General features: G+C 37.6%; 1 protein-coding gene across 2 annotated transcripts in view; it reads right to left on the reverse strand.

Annotated features, from left to right (window-relative positions):
• The window catches only part of VWA2 (von Willebrand factor A domain containing 2), a 1,170,846-nt gene that overhangs the window by 266,919 nt on the left and 879,926 nt on the right, over positions 1–24,001 (reverse strand). The window lies entirely within an intron of this gene.

Here is a 24,001-nt window from a genome sequence, read left to right on the forward strand (position 1 = left end):
TAAATGTGTTAATACTAAGCATTATTCCCAACATGCATTTTATTGTCTGCATGGCTTTCACTACGTCTTCTTTGTTTCATTAACTTTTAGAATGATTGTCTACCTACTGATACAAGCTAAATGGAAAATTAATATGAACGTTAACTGTCTACAAGATGTTAATATTTTTGAAAAAAAGAAAATAAAACTAACTTCTAAAACCTATGAGTCTGCAGTCATTCATTCATACTTCAGTACCCATGTTCTCCTTTTCAAGGTCATGGGGTGCAGCAGCCTATCCCAGCAAAGAATAGGAACAAGGAACAGAACCAGCAGCCTATCCCAGCAAAGAATAGGAACAAGGAACAGAACCAGCAGCCTATCCCAGCAAAGAATAGGAACAAGGAACAGAACCAGCAGCCTATCCCAGCAAAGAATAGGAACAAGGAACAGAACCTGCAGCCTATCCCAGCAAAGAATAGGAACAAGGAACAGAACCAGCAGCCTATCCCAGCAAAGAATAGGAACAAGGAACAGAACCAGCAGCCTATCCCAGCAAAGAATAGGAAAAAGGAACAGAACAAGTCCAGGACAGCATGCCAGCCCATCTCTGGATGCACATTCTCACACTGCACGCATACCCAAAGGTAATTCTAGAGGGGTCACTACTAACTTAACTGTATATCTTAAAAATGGGGAGGAAATCTAATCATCCAGAAAAACACGTGGACGTGCAGCAAGGACTTGCTGACTCCACATAGCAGGCTTCCTAGCCAGGACTCAGAATGAAGAAAAAAGATGTTTGAGGGAGTAATACTAATTGTCACACCACTATTCATCCCTGGGAGTCTATATTTCCCAGTTAAGTTTGTATTTTCAGTGGAAAAGAACACCGATATAAACTATACCTTCTAGCATAAACACAACAGAGAGGTGTTAAGAAGATGGGACTATGAGAAAGATGTTGCTGAAAATTAAAAGTCAAGGGTGTATTAAATAGATTTTGTGCAGTAAAAGCTGTATCACTCACCCAAAATATCTATAGGAAGCCACAAAGGTGGTGGTAGTGAGCACGATCCCCTAAGCTCCCACATAAATGAATGAATTAATTCCTATTTTAGGAAGACCCTTCCATAAAGCATAAAGCAAAATAAGGAATGACAGGTTCCCTACTGAAATGTCGTCACTCAAAATGCCGAGTGCTAAAAAGTTGAAAATAAGAAGACCGAAATCACAGGAGAAGAGCGAATCTTGAAAATTTCTCTTCTCCTTAAAACTTCTTTTTGTGGGAGTTGAGAGATTTTAAGTCCCCCGGCCTAAACTTATATATACCAACTCAAGATTGCCACACTTTGGAGAAAATGGAACATTGCAAGAAATTGCATCTTGGACTTAACATATGTAAGTCCGTTCTTTCAGCCATTCAGTCTCTGTATTTCGGGACTCATTGTAGTAGGTGCCAAAGTTTCAAATGGTTACCTGAATGACAGGTAGTCTGTAGAAGAAGCAGGCAAAAATCTTAAGAGGGGCACAAACAAGACACACAGGTGGTTATCTGTTCCCAGAACATATCTTAGCATAGAGCAGATAACACAAATTATATATTCAGCAGTGACAGCAAACAAACAAATTTAAAAAGAGATAACTATAACTCATCTTTCAGCTTCATGTCAAAGATGAATCTACCATAGCAGGCTAGTGTAATTCACAAAAATGGCAGGAAAATGATAGTGTCATCTACTTAGGTTCAAACATGTGTATTAGGCTAATGGCTCTGGTGCCTTTACAAGCCTACCCCATAGAAGAGCTCTGGCATTGTGTTGCCCGACTTTAGTTCCCAGTTCCTCTATCAAGGAGAGCCACTAGAGTGATCCCTGGGGTGAACTTTATATTTCCCATCCACTCATCAAGATTTCTCTTGAAGAGGACAAGTGAGGTGCTCTGCTTGAGTATCTCACACAATCACAACATGAATTTGTATTAGAGTACAAGCACTGAATTACTGTTTCAATAGCAATTTGCAACTCTAAATGCAACATCTCATGAAGAATTAAAGGCATTCTCTCAATTAAGTTTCACAAGGCACTAATTTCCTTTTTGTCTACAGATGCAGAATACAGAGATAAAAATAAACATTTGTGTATAGGTGGAAACTAAGACAGTGCATTACATTTAAGGTTAATTAAAAAAAAGGCAAACTTAAAACTCTGTGGCAGAACCCACTGTACCTGCATCCTTATGTATAGTACTTCATGAAAATTTCCTTCCACTTGGTATCAGCAGGAGAGAACCACTTGAAAAATAAAGGTTTGTCCTCAACCATAAACTCCTGCAATATTCCACAGCTGGCAAAAATTATGTAGGTTATCATTCTATTAAGCAACGCTGACAAGGGACATTTTCATTGAGACACGTATGGTACATGACATACTGTAAACAAAGTTCCTGAAGTTTCACATATACAGTGAAAACACTTATTTTAGCAGTTTCCTAACCAGCGATTTGCATGGACTCTTCCAGCAACAAAGACATTGTAATTACTAATGGGTATAAAGTTTAGAAATACAGGCTGCACATTAGCGAAGAATGCCATAATTACAACTTTTGTTTTGGTTACAGGCACGAGGTGGGAGTCTATTTACTGACAATCTACTCTGCAGTACATTACCACAGTCTCCCTTGCACCTTCGTAAATACTGTATGGTGGTGACACCATACAAGCGTTGGTGCAAAAAACATAACAATCTAGTTCATCATGCACAAAGCTCAGCTTAAGCAAAGGGCTTCTAACCACAAGAAGTAATGGTATCAGGTGGTAAGAAATAATGACTTCCTCTATGAATCTCCAATGGTTAAGTCAGTGTCTGAACTCACTGTGTGAGATTAATCAGGATTATCCCACCAAATAAAATTAAAGCTCCATGATCACACAAACATAAAGAAGGAAAAAATGTTATTATTTTATTTTATTTTTGTTAACCGGGTAGGTTAACATGGTTCAGCAGGAGACAGTTACAAGATCGTATACAAGATTGGCCATCATGCAACTCACATAGACTTCCTCCTAGTAAGGAAAGGGCAGTGGGGTAGAATCAGTGATTGCAAAGTCAGCCCTGGTGAAACAGTCAGTCCACAGTATAAACAACTGATTGCCAGAATCAGCTGCAAGCAGTGGTCAGAGAAGGCTCTAAGGTCAGAGACCAGGCCCAGGCTAAAGACTTGGAATTTGTCTGGAGAGAAAGTACAACAGTTCAAGGAATTACTCAGTGCTCTAACACCTCAGGAAGAAGAGGAAACAGGTGGAGTTTGTAAAGAATGGCAGTACCTCAAAACAGCAGGTGTGAGAACTATAGAACAGGTATGTGGGCGAGCCAGGTATGGAAATAAGGTACATAAGGAAAGCTGAAGGTGGAATGCAAAACTCCAGGAAGTCATCTAAAGAAAGAAGGAATGCAGGAAAGAGTGGAAGACAGAAAAACTGTATCAAGGTAAGAAGGAATACTGGTTGATTAACAAACAGGCTAAGAAAGCAGTTGCAATAGCAAAGAACAAGGCAAAAGAGGCAGTGTACCATCTTGGAAATTAAGTCAGTAGATGGCTGAAAGCAAGTATATTAATTTGCAAGGCAAAGACAGAAAGATGAAAAAGATAGTCAGACACCCTTCATAAGGGATGCCAGCAACAACCTGCTCACCAGTCCACAGGGCATTAAAGGCAAATGGAAGGAGTACTTCCAGTAGCTTCTGAATGAAGAAAACTGCACATAAGCTGTACTGCCCCAGACATGTCCTACAATGACAGAAGAGGAGAAGCCCACCACAGAAGAAGGAGGAACAGCACTAAGGAAAATGAAGTCAGGGAAAGCAGCGAGATCAGATGAGGTCACAGCAGATATGATAAAGATGCTGGGTGAGATAGGGGAGAAATGGCTCCAGGGAACATTTTTAGAAGTATGGACAGAAAAGCATACCTCAGATGATGGAGAATAAGCACATTAGTGCCAATGTTGAAGAACAAACATTAGCAACTGCAGACAGTACAGGGGTCTCATATTTCTATCACACTAGTTGAAAATTCTGGACAGGGTGATCAATAAACAAATATGCAGAGTAGTAGAAAAAAGATGAGAGATGGGCAGTTCAGATTTAGATCAGGATGCAGCACAACCAACTCAATGTTTGCAGTGAGACAAGCAGTTGAGAAGCTAGAGGTGAGGAAAGACACCAAATTGGTCATTCCTAGACTTGGAGAAAGTATATGACAAGGACCATTAGGAAACTGATTTGGGCAGTCCTGCGATGATTCTAATTTCCAAAAACAGAATATGTACAAGAAGCCGATGACAAGTAAGAACAGTGTTCATACTCATACAAGGGTTCCCAGTGGCAGTAGGTGTGCTCGGGGTTTAGCTCTAAGCCCACTTCTGTTCATACTGGTGATGGATGACATTAACAAATAGGTCAGGGGGTCAGATCAACAAAATTGGTGTATGCAGATGGTGTGTCATTAGAGGCAGACTCTGAAAAAGAACTTCAGCAGATGATAGGGGAATGGAATGCAAACATGAAGGCATACAAGGTGAAACTGAGCACAGATAAGACAGTTGTAAAAGGAGCAAATAGAGGAAATCAGAAGAAGCTGAGAACTGAGACAGAAGGAAAAACAGAAGAACAGGCTAACAGCCTTAAGTATCTTGGAGCAGTGATTCAATAAACTTTGACAGACTGCAGCCAAATGGGAGAGAATGTCAGTGGTGGTGTGTGACAGAAGAATGCCAAAGTAAAGTGTACAAAACTGTGGTGCAACCCATACCACTACGCAGTGAAGGCAGCTGAGGATGCTAGAGGTGATAGATAAAAAGTACCTAAGATGGCTGGTAGGATGCTGGAGGTGATATAAAAAGTACCTGAGATGGCTGGTAGGATGCTGGAGGTGATATAAAAAGTACCTGAGATGGCTGGTAGGATGCTGGAGGTGATAGATAAAAAGTACCTGAGATGGCTGGTAGGATGCTGGAGGTGATATAAAAAGTACCTGAGATGGCTGGTAGGATGCTGGAGGTGATATAAAAAGTACCTGAGATGGCTGGTAGGATGCTGGAGGCGATATAAAAAGTACCTGAGATGGCTGGTAGGATGCACACTATGAAGAAGTCAGGACATCAGAGCAGAAGCCAAAGTAGCTCCAATTGTAGAAAAGGTCAAAGAGACCAGATTATGGTGGTGATTTGGGTACATGTGCGAGAAAGCAGAAGACAATCTGGTAAATAAAATTTGGGAGAGACAGGAAGAAGGCAAGAGGAAACAAGGGTGTCCAGCAAAGAGGTGGATGGATTGCGTGAGACAAGTCCTGCGACAGTCAGGCATGACTGTCAAAGAAGGAAGAGAGTGGCAATGAATCGAGATAGACAGCAACAGTTGACACGACACCCTGACTCCATGTAGAAATTGGGGAAAATGGGGTTAATGATGATGTGAGCTGGTCCAAAGACCCACGTCACAAAGGCAAAATAAGATAAAATTATTACAAAAATATTCCTAATGGTAAAGCAACAAGAACATCAAAGCAGAGGTATGTAAAAGGCGTTAACAGACCAAGAAAAATACAGTCAGCGGCTGCTACACCAAGCTGAAGCTACTAGTACCCTGCTCAGCGGCTGCTACACCAAGTTGAAGCTACTAGTACCCTGCTAAAGTACAGTAAACAGTACACATCCAAAGCTGACAAGACAGTTCCCAGTCAGCAGACAACATAGTACTGAAGTAAATTAGCCCTAAAGCAGTCATCCGCACTGCTTGAAGTCATTACACAGTGATGAATTGGTTGACCCTATATCAAGAGTTAATGAAACAGTTACACTTGTTTTCCATAAACAGGTGGTCTATCAGAATTCTCTTGAAGAGCAGAAGTTCATCTAATGCCCTGATGATTTAGGGTATCTTATTCCATAAAGTCATCACTGACTTTGCCAGTCTAACAGAACTATATGAATCAGTGCCGCTGCTGCATGTTCAGAAGCTGCCGTGGCACCTTTTTCCTTTAGGAAACAGGGAATTAGCAAGTTCAGCATGATCCAGTGGTGTACCTAGCATATTTGACACCTGGAGCAGAATTTTTTTTTAACACCCCCGACAGAGATTTTTTTTTCTAACAGCTCCACTATGAAAATTGTTTTTAATAATAATCATGAAATGAAACAAAATAATTGTCCATTAGAAGCAGGGATCAAACCCAGAAAAGATGCATCCATCCTACAGGAAGGCTTGCGTAAAACAAATAACTACTGCTAGAATCATGGACTAAAGTCAAAAATGTATTATTGTCTCCTTTGGAAAGTTGAGTATGACATTGACAACAGACCCTTAAGACCTGACCCAGTAGTTCAGGATATGGTAACTTATGTGGACAGTTGACCCCAAATTCTATTAGGAACAGATCAAGATGAAGCAAACTTAAGGACAGTCTGCAAAATCAGGAACAGTTTCATCTTGATTTTATAAATATAGCACCAAGAGAGACAGAGTGAGCAAAGGCTGCAGCTCACTTCATGCAAATGCACATTAGTAATGTAAAAGTAGACTATAAGCTAAACAAACAATATGAAAGTAACTTGCAGAACAAAAATATTAGGCAAATACAAGAACATTCTGTAAAACTAGGGACAGTTTCAAATGTGTTTTATACAATATTCAAATTTATTTCACACAAATGCACACTAACCATTAATGCCCAACTTTAAATTGAGCACCTGTTAGTTCAACAACTACACAGGTAGCCATTCCCCTCCCAAGAAAAAAATATATAAATATTCCAATTTATTTTGCATAAATACAAACTAGCCAGCCCGTAACACCAGACTTTAAGCTGTGCAAATGTAAAGGATAAGTCCCCATAGCACAGCTAACTACCTCCACCCAAAAAATTAAATTTTTTTTCACACAAATGCACAATAGCCAGCCTTTAAAATAATATGAAAGGGACAGTTACTACCAACCCCCACAATAAGCATAAATATTCAGATTTATTCAGACAAATGCACCTTAAAGGTGGAATTTAACCCACCCAAGTGAAAAGGGCACACACAGCACAGCTGACCAACCTTCCCCCCAAAAAAGGATAAAAATATTCCAGTTTATTAACCAAAATATTTGCTTGCTTACCTTAATGGTAAAATTTAAGCTGAGTAAGTGAAACGGCAAGTTACTTTAATCCACAGTCCAACTAGCTATCCCCACCCCCACCAAAACAAAAAGAAAGCTGAAAAAAGAACATTGATATCCAATTTCAAAATATTTAAACAAATGCAAACACACACACAGTCCAGCCTAGCCACCACCCCCCTCCACTTCTCCAAAAAACAGGAAAGAAAATCTGGTTATATTCATATTAAAAATGCTTACCTTCTGTCCAGTAGTCCACAATGTCCTGGCTAATTCACTTGCTGTGATTAATCTAGTTTGATGAGTTCAGTTAAACAAAAAAAAAAGTTTCCAGTACAAAATTCTCCACTGCACTGTACTACTGTACAACTAGAAGGCTGCTGGTAGTTTTAAAAATAGCCATGGTTCTCTCCACTTTTGTCTGTAGTTCCTTCAAAGTTTCTTTCAATCCTATACCACATTTTCACTCATGGACATACAGACATACAGACACACGGACACATGCAACAGGAAGAACCAAAGTGTTTACTTCAGAGCCCAAATGGGGTCTTAGGTACGCGCACGCGCGCACACACACACACACACACACACACACACACACACACACACACACACACACACACACACACACACACACACGCACACACACACACACACAAGCACACACACATACACACACACACACACAGACACACACACACACACACACACACACACACACACACACACACACATACACACACACACACACACGCACACACACACACACACGCACACATACACACACACACACTTTACTTTACTTCTTCAAATATTACAGATATTTGGATTTATTTTTTTTCAAATTTTATAGCAAAAACACTAACAGATATTTGCTAAACAAAACAATACAGTCTCACAATGAAAACAGACTTAACATTAACAATAAACTTCTCTGCCCTTGAAACTCACATTCATTGAAACGTCATTGAAAACTACATTCAGAGAAAATGCATCTTGCTAGTGGAGGATAACGTTTAGCTTTGGGCTGTTTTCAAACCATAGGCTCCTTGCACATATTTAGGACCGTGCCTGTGTATGTGTTATTTGATTCACCTTTCTGAATGTATTAAATTATATGCCTTTTGTAATACAGCACCATTTGTTAAAGTGTGTTTTAAATTTGTAGTTTTGAACATTTTTTCAGTAAGCAATGAAATAAAATGTATGGCCCAATAATGACAAACCTGACCATTTCAAATCATTTCAAGTATAAAAAGACCACTCAAACTTCTGTCATTGCAATCCACCAATATCAGTCAAATTGCACAATCTCTGTAGAAATAAAAGTCATCGGAATAATTCCACATTAAAGAGATATGTAACAAATGACGATGTTGCTGCAAACAACTTTATATTTCAGTGTATTATCTACAAATTCAGTGCCTGCTGCCCCTAAAAACAAATTGCCTATGTTACATTAAAAAAAAAAAAACACAATCGGTAAGCTGGTAATATTGCAATAGGGAATGGATGGTAAACTGACAGCAGGTTCATAGATACTAGGCATCTCATTCAAAGCAGGACAAACACAGGATTGCAGCACTCTCCCCCTCAAAGCACAATACAGTTTCAGCAATACATGTATATGCTATGGGAGTAGAACCCACAGCCTTCTGCATTAAAAGCAAATATGGTACCTGTTGTGCTACTAACACTGCTTTCAAATTTTATAGCACAAACATTGACAACCATTTGCTAAAGAAAACAGCTGCACATTGAAAACAGACAACATGAGCAGTATTAAACATATCTTCCTTGAAGCTCACAATTCCCTGAAAATGCACTAAAGCTCACAATTCCTTGAAAATGCACCAAAACTAGGGTATTTTTTACACACACATTTACTACTCCTGTACATATTTATACATATTTTCTTTTTTGTTGTTTTGACCATGGCACAAGTAACAAATCCAAAGAGCACTTGCATTTCTGATATTGAAGAAAAATGATCCTATTTAACATTTTCAGATTGAGGTAATACAGCTGCACGGTAGCTCATTTACTCTCTGCTTAACTGAAACATGAACAATTGCACAGTACACAATCAGGAAGCTGTCACAAAATGTTTTGACTCTTTGTATAGACATGCAGCCAGATGATTCAATAAAGCCTACATGGTCTGTTTACACTGTGTGCACCATTTTGGAGTGAGCAAGTGACTCTACACAGTATGTAGAGCCGTGCAGAGCTGCTTAAACAAGTTAAACATTGTGGCATGCAAATTACAGAATAAGCAGCTGAATTGTATGCTAATCAACCAATACAAAATGGAGGAGCTATTCGACAAGCTATAAAGCAACCGTGTAGACTCAGTGCTGGTTTTCCATGAGAATTACAAAACCTAATGGAATACAGCCACAGAAAGGAGTCTTACACATAAACAATGTTAGGGGCTGCTGTTGCTTTAATTCACATTAAAAAAACAGAGAAACTAGTGGTCTTAAAACTTTGTTGATGAACCCAGTCACAATAATTTCCAAAAATCATGAAACCCAGGTAGTGTTCCAAAGCAACAAGCCTTTATTAATCACAGACAAGTGATCCTCGGTAACAAAAAATCAGACATATATTTTAACAATGTTAAACATATCAGCTTTTACATACTTAGAAGTAGTTATGTAAAATATATATGTATTGTTTAATTTTAAACCATCCTATTCATGGCAAACAATATAAATAGGACCATAAAAGTACATTTTAGAACAGCAAGTATCCACCCCTACACACATTAGATCAAACTAAATCCTAGTTTAGGAAAACACTACCTACCTATTTGCAACCCACATTCCAAGATCAGGTATTAGAAATGCACAACATATACATAAAATGATATACATAAAAGGACTTTTAACTAAAATTGCTTTCAGCTAACTAATGCAATAAAGCCTTCATCAGGTCTGTGACAAGAACTAAAATCAATAAAAGCACATAGTTATCTGACCATAAACATAATCAAACTAGAACACCATAAATATAAAAATACATCTGTCTAACAATATCTAGTACGTATCCATCCGCGTGTATTAGTGTGCATAAAAAACTAAGTTATTAGCAGATCAGGAAAAAATGTCAGTGCTTTGAAAAAAAAAAAAAAAAAACTGTCATGAGTTTTAATGTTACACAATGAAAGCTAGTAGAAAAAACACACATGAAAATAAAGAAAACAGTGGATAAAGTTAACTAGTAATGTATAAAAGTGTGCAGGTGTGTGTGCGAGTGTGCATGAGCATCTACCAGTATGGCAAATGGGGGAATTACACTAGTACTACATGGTAATAGCAGCATGAAAAAATGGGTGTTTTTAATTTACCATTTAAATCTCTGGTGTGATGCAATAAATCTAATTAAAGCAGAATAGAGGTTAAAGTAACTAAACATATGAATATATGAATATATATATATATATATATATATATATATATATATATATATATATATATACAGATTCTACGCATCATTTTTATTATTATTTAGAATATTTTTAGTACATAAAATATTCCTCAAAAAATTCTCTAAAAAACCTTTACAGATTGTGTAGCAGCTTACATAAATTCAATACACTCTTAATACAGCAATAGTAAAGTTCTGCTTTTCTGAAAGCATTCAACTTCAACTGCCAGCATAATTCTTTTTTTCTCCAACACACCACTGACATCACCTTCAAGCTCATCCATCTCCTCACAGTCCAGAATGATAAATTTAAAACCAGACTGTCTGGGGTGTTCTAATAAGTGCTTGGATAAGGCTTTCCTCAGGCATTTACATCTGATGTCAGAAAGGTGATCTGAAATCCTCCTTTTCAGTTTATTCATACTCTTACCCAAATAAAATACGGGGCAGTCATTACATATGGGCCTGTATGCAACTTTTTCAGTATTACAGTTACTACCTATTGAAGATTTTGCCATCTTTTTAAGATAGGGGCATTCAAATGAGTCGCACTCCATCAAGTATTCACAGAAAGTGCAGTTAGGTGGCCCAGAGATTTTAGTGCTCACGTCATCCTGGTGTTCCTTATTTTTCTTTCCCACATAGCTATGTACGGTTCTGTTCTTTTTATATACAAAAGTTGGGTGGCCTCCTAAAACCCTTACAAGCTGCTGATTGTCAGTGAGGAAGGCCCAGTTCTTCTTAATAATGGCTTTAATTGTATTGAAATCACAGGATTAAGTTAGAATGCAACTGTCCCTCCTTTTCTCATCTTTTGGGTTAGGGTGGCCTTGTTGCATAATTCTTACAAAACGCCTATACCACATAAGGTCATTCTTAGTTTTAGAATGTCTAATGGGATCTAGGATCATATGTAACATGTTTGATTCATACCTTCTGGTTAATAAATCATTCTCAAGATCATTCATATTTTCAAGAAAAGGGGCCAAATATGTGGTAATGTGTGCTAATCTGTAGCCTTGTGATTTGATTACATTGTGCTTAGTTTTTAATAAATGCATACTATCTTTGTGAAGTAAGCAGTTCACTTTTGCCAGCTTCCTGTACAAGTTACTAATTAATTTTCTTCTCTTTTCATCAATGTTGTTGTTTGTCTTTCGGCGTTTCCCAGTTAGTGGTCACCACAGCGGAACTCCGGTCCGCTAATGATTGGCAGTAGATTTTCAGGAACGCCGAAGTGCCAGCTTGACGTCTAACCTTCAATGAAGGCACACCCATTTACGCATGTCTTTCAAATACCACCCAACCATGGAGAGGACATGCAGACTCCACACAGAAGGCACTCCTCGCACTCCAGCCGAGAACTGAACGGGAGAACCTCTTGCTGTGAGGCAACAACACTATCGCTGCACCACTGTGGCAGATTAATACTGAGTCATATCAAGGAACTGCACTGACTCCGAGTTGATGGAAGTGGTAAATTTTAGGAAGGAGGTGGAGTTATTGATGTAATGGATAAACTCAGGAGTTTAGATTTCGCACCTTGCCATACTATGAATACATCACTAATAAAGCAAAGGTAGCTTGTCATAAAATGCCAGAATTCACTTTGCAATAGAAATTCCTCCTCCTACTTGCCTAAGGCTCCATTGGCCATGCTAGGGCCCATAGCCACACCCATGGCTATTCCCCTCGTCTGTTTGCAAGCCTGGCCATTGAAACTGAAAAAAAATGTAACAACACCAAGTCTCTTTAGTTTTCCCAGGCATTCAGTTTAACATTGTTATTTCTGCTATAAGCCTCTGTAGCTACTTCAGTACAGTACGTGTGTAGTAACACAGTGTATAGAGCTTCAACTTCAATAGTTACCAATATGCTTGTTTCATTCACATACACTTTTATTCTTAAAAAATCAAGTGAATCTAAAATAAAAGAAGAGTTCTTTATAGCAAGAGACTGGAGAATAAAATCTAAGTATATGGCAGTGGCCTCTGATATAGAACCTCCACCTGCAATAACAGGTCTGTAATGTGGATCCCAAAAAAAAAGGTAATTTAGGGTGAGGAGTGTTCAAATACTCAAAAAGTTTTCACTAATATTTTTTTCATTAAGCATTGTGGTTAGTTTATCTTTCCATTCTATATATGCACTTCATTATATAACTGTCAGTATCTAACAAATATGCCTCCACCCTTGTCAACCTTCATAACACATCTAGTTCTATCAATGCTCAGACTCTTAAGTGCTAATATCTCATCCTTTGAAATATTATAAAACTTATGTTTGGGATTTTTTTTTAGAGTCTTTCTTATGTCAAACTCACATTTTGTCTCAGAGGCTGCAAGTGTAGGATGCAGTGGGGGGCAAAACCTACCGGGACTTTTATTTTTTTCTTCAATGGGTTTATCTTCCTCCATGTTACTTTTTTCATGAAATACAAGTTTCAAATTCAAGTTTCTCACACACATTTTTAAATCAATGATGGTCTGTGCCTCATCGCTCCTTTCTTGAGCTATTAATGTAAGTCCACTGTTAGGCACTTTTTCCTCAAGTGCTGTCAGCGGTTTCTTTGAATGATTCCAGATCCTGGGGGCTAATTCCATCCATAGGCTCATGGCCCTATGGGTAGAAGTGGTTGTTCCCCAGGTACCTCAACTCTCTTGCCCCTGTCTACTGCTTCCTCCTTCAGTTGTTCTTGTCCTACCTCCTTAGGTTTAGGTAGTTCGCATCTTCTCTCTAGAACTCGGTGGGCTGTTTCTCTGGCTGTAGTTGTAAATGCTGTGATGATAATTCCAGTTCATGTGTACTAGGCTCTGGTGATATAAGCACTGGGAGTTGTACTGTGGCTGGGTTGGATACCGGTGTTCTCTCATGTCCATCTGTAAGGTCCTAGGGGTACTGGATGCTGTCAGTTGGTCTTCCATTTGTCTGTCTGGTCTTGTGGGTGTGTTCATGTTGTTCCTTCATAACATCCACTTTACCAGCTTAAACATTCAGATTGTTGTTGTCAATATTATTGTAAATGTAATTATTGTTGGCATTACTGGCACCATAATTATTGTTATTAATATTATTGGTGGTATTGGCAGGTGTCTGTGTCACTCTGTTATTGGCTCTCCTGTTAAAACATCTCCTGTAGTTCTGCCATCCATTTCCACCTCTCCTTCTTGATCCATGCTTTATAAGAAGCTGTGGATCATCTTTATTCATTTGATCTTTGTTCATTTTTCTGAATCTTTCTCTTTTGGATGGACTTCTAATAATTATGAACTTTCTCTACCACATTCTGGATTTTCTGTTCATGATTTGCCTCCTGCTTACAATTAAACAATATGTATATTTTCCACACCTACTTCTAAGTATATAAAAACTGATATGTTTAACATTGTTAAAATAAGTCTGATTGTTTGTTACTGAGGATCGCTTGTTTGTGACGAATAAAGGCTTGTTGCTTTGGAACACTACCTGGGCTTCATAATTTTTGGAAATTATTGTGACTGAGTTCATCAACAAAGTTTTAAGACCACTAGTTTCTCTGTTTTTTTTAAATTATCATTTTTTTCCCTCAACACTCATGGTGGTGAAGTTTGAACTAGACAGACTCCTGTGCTTGTTCACTTTTTTAATTCATGTTTATCTGCAACAGGCTGAAGTCTATGCTGCTGCTGCTAACGGACCAAAGAACAAGAAATAGAACAGTTTTCAGACCCCGCTGCAACAGTCATGTGACAACACCGGCAATGACAAGAAACATGGGGGGATTTGTTACATCAGGAAAACAAACACACAACCCAAGTATAATGTGGACATCACACCCTACAATTAGATCAATAGGTATGTTACCTGTGTCCTGGGGTAGATAGTAAGTGGAACATCCACAAGCATGTGGCCACAGTGGTGACTGCTCCCTTGTATGTAACAGAACTCCTGAGAATGTGCAGGGCATCCACATCAAAGGTCATAATACCACCATAGTTATCACACCAGTAACTGAGTACAATGCACCCTTTGTCATGTACCTCTCTACACATCTTCCACTGATGTGTAACTGCAGTGTACCACTTTTGTCACAGTGAGCTGTCACACAGCTTATACTGGCCATACCTAGCTATTTTTTGTGGTATAAACATTACTGTCCAATGTTGCAGAACCCCCATCAAGTTGTTACACCAGATGCATGTGTGCCATCTGTTCTGGTGAAACACACCGTACATAACACAGGTGTTTGGCAACATTAATGGCATGGCAACATTCGTGACAATCTGGATTGTGCTCTCTCTCTCTCTCTCTCTATATATATATATATATATATCAAAATAACCAAGCACAACACAGCACGCCAACGGAGCTCGGGAACAGCGTCAGTAAAAAATATGCAATAAAATCAGTCACCATAAAGCGCTGTTTCCTAATGGCATATAAACACAAACCCAACGGCTCAAAAGTTCGAAAAGAACCTCTTAAACAAGCCAGATATACTGTGAAGTTCTTGAGTAGCAATAATAATAATAAAAATATATTCCAGATTGCTATTCAGCTCATCCAAAACGAATCTTTATTCACAGAATAACACAGACAGTAAGCGCTTTCACCTTTCGGCTTCTTCAGACTTTACAAACCTTACAACTGAGTCATTATTTAAATAGCTCTCCAAAGGTTACAATTGGTGGAAAACTATTCAAAACTAAATTTGCTTTTAAAGCGCTAATAGGACAATGTTCTTCAACACAAAAATATATCAAAATTCTGCTCATTGGTTCTAGAAAGGAACCATGAGCTGACATACAATATAAAATATACCAATAAAAGTAAAAACAATAAAAAGAGAGAAAATTAAAAATATATATGTATCAAGTTCAAGAAACTAACTTCTAGCACAACAAGTGTCAGTGCAAGAAAATTTACCCACACTGACACAAAAGGTATCCATACATATTCAGGGATAACCTCTTTTTTAAAATGGCTCATTTGGGTCTGTGAATCCTCCTACTCCTTAAAAAAGGTTTAATTTGGACTTTATCATTCAGACCTGGTAATTCATCTGCCCTCCACCTGACCATCCATCTACTTTCACATTCCAATGTCCTATTAATCAAATCACCTCCTCTGTAACCCTCCTGCAACTGCTGTATGATACAAAAATTAAAAATATGGTCAGGACCTGCTTCTTTACAATGCTTGGCTAGAGCATTGAACTCGGATCCTATTCGAATATGGTAGTTGTGCTCCCTTATACGATCTTTAAAAGCTCTATTGGTCTTGCCAATATAGAACGCAGGGCAAACCAAACATTTTGCTAGGTAAACCACATTTTTACTATCACAGCTAGTATCTGTACGAAAATAGAATGTATAACCAGTGACAGGGTGCACAAACACCGTCTCTTCATTTATATGTATACAGTGGTTACAATTACCACAAGGATGCGTGTTCCTATCTGTTCTAATTATCCTTCTCTTAGTACTAAAATTCTTAGGTCTACACAAAAGCCTTTTCAGGTTGGGTTTATTTCTAAAAACTATCTTGGGTTCTGGTCCTACTATTTTACTTATTTCACTATCAGATAGTAGGATATCCCAATGTTTAGTCATCATGTCCCTTACTTCACGTGTATCCCTAGTAAAAAACATGGATGGTCTAGTATCCATTCTTTCCATTGCTATACTGTCTTCTGGGTTACTTGTTTGTTCAGAGAAGTATGGTCTTGCCCTGGTAGTTCTAAGATGATGTACTTCCATAATAACTTTCTCTATTATTTTAACATCATAGCCTCTAGCAATAAACCTACTTTTCAGTTCTTCTACTTCCTTCCTGTAACTATCCTCCATTGGATTAAATCTGGACGCCCTCATAAATTGTCCTTTTAATATATTATAAAATATCACCAACACAAACGAACTCACACCGCTTTTACTCCGATACCAATCACCACTCCTTCCACGCATTAAACACAAGACTGTCCTTGCTCGGTGATTGGTATCTATTTTCCTGAGTTACGTTTATATTATAAAATATATGCTATGGGTGCATACTATTCCTATGGAGTAGCGTATTCCTATAACATAACTTTCTGTGAATGGAAGTGTTCAAAAGAAGAGCCGAAAGGTGAAAGCACTTACTGTCTGTGTTATTCTGTGAATAAAGATTCGTTTTGGATGAGCTGAATAGCAATCTGGAATATATTTTTATTATTATTATTGCTACGCAAGAACTTCACAGTATATCTGGCTTGTTTAAGAGGTTATTTTCGAACTTTTGAGCCGTTGGGTTTGTGTTTATATGCCATTAGGAAACAGCGCTTTATGGTGACTGATTTTATTGCATATTTTTTACTGACGCTGTTCCCGAGCTCCGTTGGCGTGCTGTGCTGTGCTTGGTTATTTTGCTTTTTCTGTTTTTATTTAGCACAGCAGCCCAGGAGGATGGCTAACACTGACAATTTGAACATTGAGCTGGTGTCGGAAAGAGCTAGCAAGGGTGCTGAGCGCTTTCAAGCTTGTTTGACCAGCAGAGATAATCTACTATTAGACTTTGAACCGAGTGTTGGAACAAATAACAGTGCAGAGAACGATGCGGATCACATAAACGCCACCAAGGACTTACAGGAATTAGAGACTGCTTTTATGAAACTCAAAAAGTTGCAGGTACAACGCCAGTATTTTGAAGCTTGCTTGGCTAAAAAGATTGTATTCTAAAAATGCCCACGACAGGGAATAGATTCCCTGATTTGCTTTTTAAATGGCAGCAGCTCAATATTGAGCTTAGCTTTAGCTACATGAGACTCCTTATTGAGTTTCATACACCTGAAGAGAATAAGTTAAGATCTATGGTGAATCAATATTATGATGATTTTAAAACGAAATATGTTAACATTGAAGTGAATGTTAAACTTGAAAGAGTGTTAGATGATGTATTATTGTTTGAAAAACATCTTATTGAACAGAAGAAGGTTAAAATTACTAGAGATGTGAGAGATTTTAGTAATAATCATGTTTTCACTTGGCCTAGGGAACACTTTAATAACAATTATAATGGGAATATGTATAACAATCGACGCAGCTATGCGTCCACATTGACTACAGCTCTTCGACAGCATTTACCAGAGGATACTGTAGAATGTTTGGATGACAATAATATTGTTACTCAGGGGTCAACTATGAATGCTATCGATAGGGCTGTTTATGACACCAAACTGCCCCTCGCAGAAGAGAGGAATGACCTTACCATTGATAGAGATGGTGTTAGGACGAATGTTGTTGAGGGGAATGGCTCACTAGAACAACAAGGATCTAGAGACCCTATGGGTACTTCACCCTTAAACCAACATAGGTTAACACCTGTAGAAGCAGTGGTCAGACCTAAAATAGTATCAGTATGTAATACCAACAACCCACAGAGGATTAATACCCCTTTCCCTATAGCCCAGGACCAGTTCCAGGGGAGGAGACGTTCTGCCAGCAGGGGCAGGCACAAAAGGAAGGGCTCAATGGAAGACTACAATGGCCCCACTTTGAAAAAGATGTGGGAGAGGACCAGTCATTAGTGGTGAATTTATCAAATAGAGTTTTAAATGATTATGAGATACAAGTATTAAATAAGGGCCTCAATTTCATCCCTCATGCAGGGATGATATAGTTGATGTAATTATTGGCACAAAGATGTTTACTAGGAATATACAGCTTAGACTAGATTTTGGCTTAAAAAATGACTCTGCTGAAGCACCCAGGTTTCGTTCTACTAGTACCTATGTGCCACAGTTACACCCAGTAGTAGATGTGTTTGGAAGGGTTATGGAGAATGATATACATAATTACTTTCAGGATAACAAGTATAGAAAACAAGGACAGAATTTGAATTATAATCAAAGAAGAGCCCTTAATGAGTTAAAGAATGATAATAATTTGGTGATTAGACCAGCCGACAAAGGGGGCCCTATTGTACTTATGAACCATACTGATTATAATGAAAGGATGATACAAACTGTTAGCTGATGAAAAGTTCTATCGTAGAATAGATATGGAGGAGGTGAAAGAGAAGGTTTTTGAGGTTTATTACATGTTAGATGACCTTGTTTTGTCATCAAGCATTACTGAGGAGTTGTATGGAAATTTTAAGGTCACTAACCCGGTTTTACCAGTAATTCAGGGTTTACCAAAGATCCATAAGTCTCGAACAGAGCCTCCGATGAGACCGTTGTAGCCGGCAGGGTGGGTTACTGAGCCACTCTCGGTTTATCTGGAGACCAATTAAGACCTCTGGTTGACATGAATAGTCACATACTTAAAGACAGCAAACAGTTTTTAATAGACCTATATACGTATAGTAGTCAGCTGGGTGAGGATAAACAGTACTATTTGGTCACCCTTTTACCGTAATACCTAATGACATAGGCATTAATTACATACAAGAATATTTAAGCTTACATTCAGATTTTTTGATTAGTAAAATAGAATTGCTCACACTCTATTTGGAAACTATTTTATCAAATAATGTATTTGTCTTTGGAGAGAATATATATCTTCAAAAAGATGGCGTAGCTATGGGCACGTCCTGTGCCAATAGCTACGCCAATCTTGTAATGGCAGCATGGGAAGATAAGTTTTTATATAATTCTGATCTTTTTAAAAAATATGTAGGGATGTATCGTAGATTTGTGGATGACCTCTTTTTTGTTTGGCTAGGAGACATCGATACTTTGAGAAGTTTTGTGACTTATATGGATACTTCCACTGACTTCTTGAAATTTACCCTGAACTATTCTGATAATAGGATTTCATATTTGGATGTCGATGTGAATAGACTGGAAAAATGGACTTTTGAACACTTCCATTCACAGAAAGTTATGTTATAGGAATACGCTACTCCATAGGAATAGTATGCACCCTCAGCATATATTTTATAATATATTAAAAGGACAATTTATGAGGGCGTCCAGATTTAATCCAATGGAGGATAGTTACAGGAAGGAAGTAGAAGAACTGAAAAGTAGGTTTATTGCTAGAGGCTATGATGTTAAAATAATAGAGAAAGTTATTATGGAAGTACATGACCTTAGAACTACCAGGGCAAGACCATACTTCTCTGAACAAATAAGTAACCCAGAAGACAGTATAGCAATGGAAAGAATGGATACCAGACCATCCATGTTTTTTACTAGGGATACACGTGAAGTAAGGGACATGATGACTAAACATTGGGATATCCTACTATCTGATAGTGAAATAAGTAAAATAGTAGGACCAGAACCCAAGATAGTTTTTAGAAATAAACCCAACCTGAAAAGGCTTTTGTGTAGACCTAAGAATTTTAGTACTAAGAGAAGGATAATTAGAACAGATAGGAACACCGTACCTTGTGGTAATTGTAACCACTGTATACATATAAATGAAGAGACGGTGTTTGTGCACCCTGTCACTGGTTATACATTCTATTTTCATACAGATACTAGCTGTGATAGTAAAAATGTGGTTTACCTAGCAAAATGTTTGGTTTGCCTGCGTTCTATATTGGCAAGACCAATAGAGCTTTTAAAGATCGCATAAGGGAGCACAATTACCATATTCGAATAGGATCCGAGTTCAATGCTCTAGCCAAGCATTGTAAAGAAGTAGGTCCTGACCATATTTTTAATTTTTGTATCATACAGCAGTTGCAGGAGGGTTACAGAGGAGGTAATTTGATTAATAGGACATTGGAATGTGAAAGTAGATGGATGGTCAGGTGGAGGGCAGATGAATTACCAGGTCTGAATGATAAAGTCCAAATTAAACCTTTTTTAAGGAGTAGGAGGATTCACAGACCCAAATGAGCCATTTTTAAAAAAGAGGTTATCCCTGAATATGTAGGATATCTTTTGTGTCAGTGTGGGCAAACTTTCTTGCACTGACACTTGTTGTGCTAGAAGTTAGTTTCTTGAATTTGATACATATATATTTTTAATATTCTCTCTTTTTATTGTTTTTACTTTTATTGGTATATTTTATATTGTATGTCAGCTCATGGTTCCTTTCTAGAACCAATGAGCAGAAATTTTGATATATTTTTGTATTGAAGAACATTGTCCTATGCACCTAGTGTTAGCGCTTTAAAAGCCAATTTAGTTTTGAATAGTTTTCCACCAATTGTAACCTTTGGAGAGCTATTTAAATAATGACTCAGTTGTAAGGTTTGTAAAGTCTGAAGAAGCCGAAAGGTGAAAGTGCTTACTGTCTGTGTTATTCTGTGAATAAAGATTCGTTTTGGATGAGCTGAATAGCAATCTGGAATATATTTTTATTATTATTATTGCTACTCAAGAACTTCACAGTATATCTGGCTTGTTTAAGAGGTTCTTTTCGAACTTTTGAGCCGTTGGGTTTGTGTTTATATGCCATTAGGAAACAGCGCTTTATGGTGACTGATTTTAATTAATATATATATATATAGATATATATATATATATATATATATATATTCATTGAAGGTTGGACGGCGAGCTGGCACCTTGGCATTTCGTAAAAATCTACTGCCAATCATTAGCGGACCGGAGTTCCGCTGTGGTGACCCCTTACCGGGAAAAAGCAGAAGGACAAACAACATCCTGTATATATATATATATATATATATATATATATGTATATATATATATATATATATATATATATATATATATATATATATATATATATATATATATATATATATATATATATATATATATATATATATATATATATATATATATATGTATATATATATATATATATATATATATATATATGTATATATATATATATATGTGTATATATGTATATATATATATATATATATATATATATATGTATATATGTATGTATATATATAGCATGTGCAACAGTTAACTAGCCTATATTGCAAATAGTGTCACATACAGGTACAGCAGTATCCAACCTAACACCTGCAGCAGATGTTACGATACCAGGGCAGTCAGTGTGATTACCCTCATAGAGTGCTGACCTATCATAATAGTTGTATAAGTGTGTTTGTGCATAATCATCTCTGATCACTCTGAATTACATATGTTATGTCAGAGACATTGGATTACTGGTGGCATTATTCTGATATTGTCCATGATTGTGTGTGCTTCTTTTAATATTGTCCATGAGCCTTTACTTGTATCCCACTTGCTGAAGACCTCTGCTGAGATTACACTCATATTCAGGCAAATTGGTTTGCACAGCTTCACAAAATGCACCCTAACCCAATTGTATATAACATCTCTGATAAATGTTCTCTGCATTGTTCATGTAAGGATGCTTACCGCACACAGACAACTTCCCCATTGTTATGTCATCTTGTCTGACAGTCACATAACACATATTTACAATGTGCAGTCCCTACTGTACCATATTGATATGAGATTGGTGTTGCTGCTACAGCTGTCTTCCATTGACATGCCCTCATCAGCTGTACATTAGTTTGTTTCACCTGTCCTCTTTCTCTGTGTTCATTCTTACAATTCATCTGTGTGTCCATATTCCATACAGACACTTCCCCAAAGTGATTATTTTACATGATGGTCCATGTACCCTTACAGATTATTTATACAATATTGGTACAGAATGCCAGGAATGGGATTTCACAATAGTCTGCAGTACATACACTGTCCTGTACTGTGTTTGGTCCATATATTTAACATTCATAGCTCTAAACTGTCCAGATTTTCACAGAATGTCCAGAATGCTTTTCTCCCCAGGCCTCCGCTGAAAAAGGACCTGTGTCCAGTCAGACTTTCCTGGTAAACAATATAAAATAAATAAATGTGCTCCTTATCATATTTATGGCTTTCTGCCATATCACTGGGATGATCTCAGGACTGATGTGACTTAATATTATAAGCATTTCAGTTTCAGACTTCAAGTCATTCAGAACATGTATCTTTATACAAACCCCTGGTTATCCTAGCACATTTCTATAGAGCAAATATGACGAATATGCCCCTATTTCTGGGTCATTGTCCCCCATTATGTTGGCCTTTATCCAAATGTCTTGCACTTGCATGAAGAGATTGACATCTATCTGTGAAGCCCTGGTGAGTGATCATTGTGGCATTCCATGCAAAACTGCAGACCGTCAGTGCTGTGGTTTAAACAGGAGTGCTTTCCATGTTTGCTTACATGGTTTTCTGGCCAGCAATACTATTCCAGCCACGAAACCTCACTTATTTACATTTATACGCAGTGTGCAGCATGAATATGCAATGAGCACTGCTGCTCATTATTTATTGCGCGAAGCCTACACAGAGTTTATTGAAACATGGGCATGGTGTAATAGTAAAATTACTTTCGACTAATCTAAGATATATTTTCATCCACTGGAAAAAAATATTTTATATATAGGCATGGATAGAAAGAAAGCCGTGTGCATACACACACACAAACACACACACAACCAATGGAACGATCATTCAGGCAGCAGCAAGAACATCTCATATATAAATTCTGCATGTGGAATGCGGAAAAGAAATAAGCATTAGGTCCATGCATCGAGGAACACACAGATGCAGAAGGAGTTCTTAAAGAACACCCTTAAAGTATCTGGCTCTGGATTACTTTAAACTTTTTGCTTTTAAAACTTGAATAGCTTATAATAGTCAAGGCCGTACCCCCTTACTGTTTGCTCCCAGGGTGAAGCACACCCTGTGCCACCGTATTAGCATGCCTCTGTCATGGACAGGGCCTCAATATAGTAGGGACTTAGGGAATATTAGAACAGCTGAAACAATGGCAACAGGTGCCTAAATGATCTAGCCGTTGGACTGTGATAAACTAAGAGGCTGCCGGCCCAGCTAGATAAAATTTTGTAAATAATTATATGTCCTTGTAAATATTAATATGATCCACAGGCTTGTTTGACAAATGTAAGACAACTGTGTTATGTGCTGAGCTTCAGAAATGTAACCACAGTGCACCCTGCTGGAAGAAAGCTGATAAGTAAAGAATGTGACAACTGTGTGATCTCAAACTAGGAGACAGGATGTCTGCAGCTGGAAATTCTTTCTATTGTTAATTACTACATTTCACATGTAAAGTGTATTTTATTGATGTGACTTCCTGGCAGCTGCAAATCACAAATAAATGTTAATTTTTGAGTTCTGTTAGCATGGAAACTAAATCAAAAGTGACAAGAATGATGTAATCTGAAATGACTCAACAGTAATGTGTATTATCAATTTAATGACTATCCCAGAAAGAAAGAAGTGCATTTTGCATTTTGTTCTGGCTGGCCAATTAATACAAATTATGTAAATGAATGTTATAATCTGATATTTTGATCTCTGTGTTGAATATGTACTTTAGCACTGATTTCCCAAGTATTCCCAAGTATTTTGCCCCTTGAATATTCCGAGGCATTTAACGTATATATGTGTAAAAGTTTAGACTCCTATGTTTATTTATATATGATTTTATGTA

Source organism: Protopterus annectens, chromosome 14.part0 (genome assembly GCF_019279795.1).
Source record: "Protopterus annectens isolate FY-2018-M chromosome 14.part0, PAN1.0, whole genome shotgun sequence".
Lineage (NCBI taxonomy): Eukaryota > Metazoa > Chordata > Ceratodontiformes > Protopteridae > Protopterus > Protopterus annectens.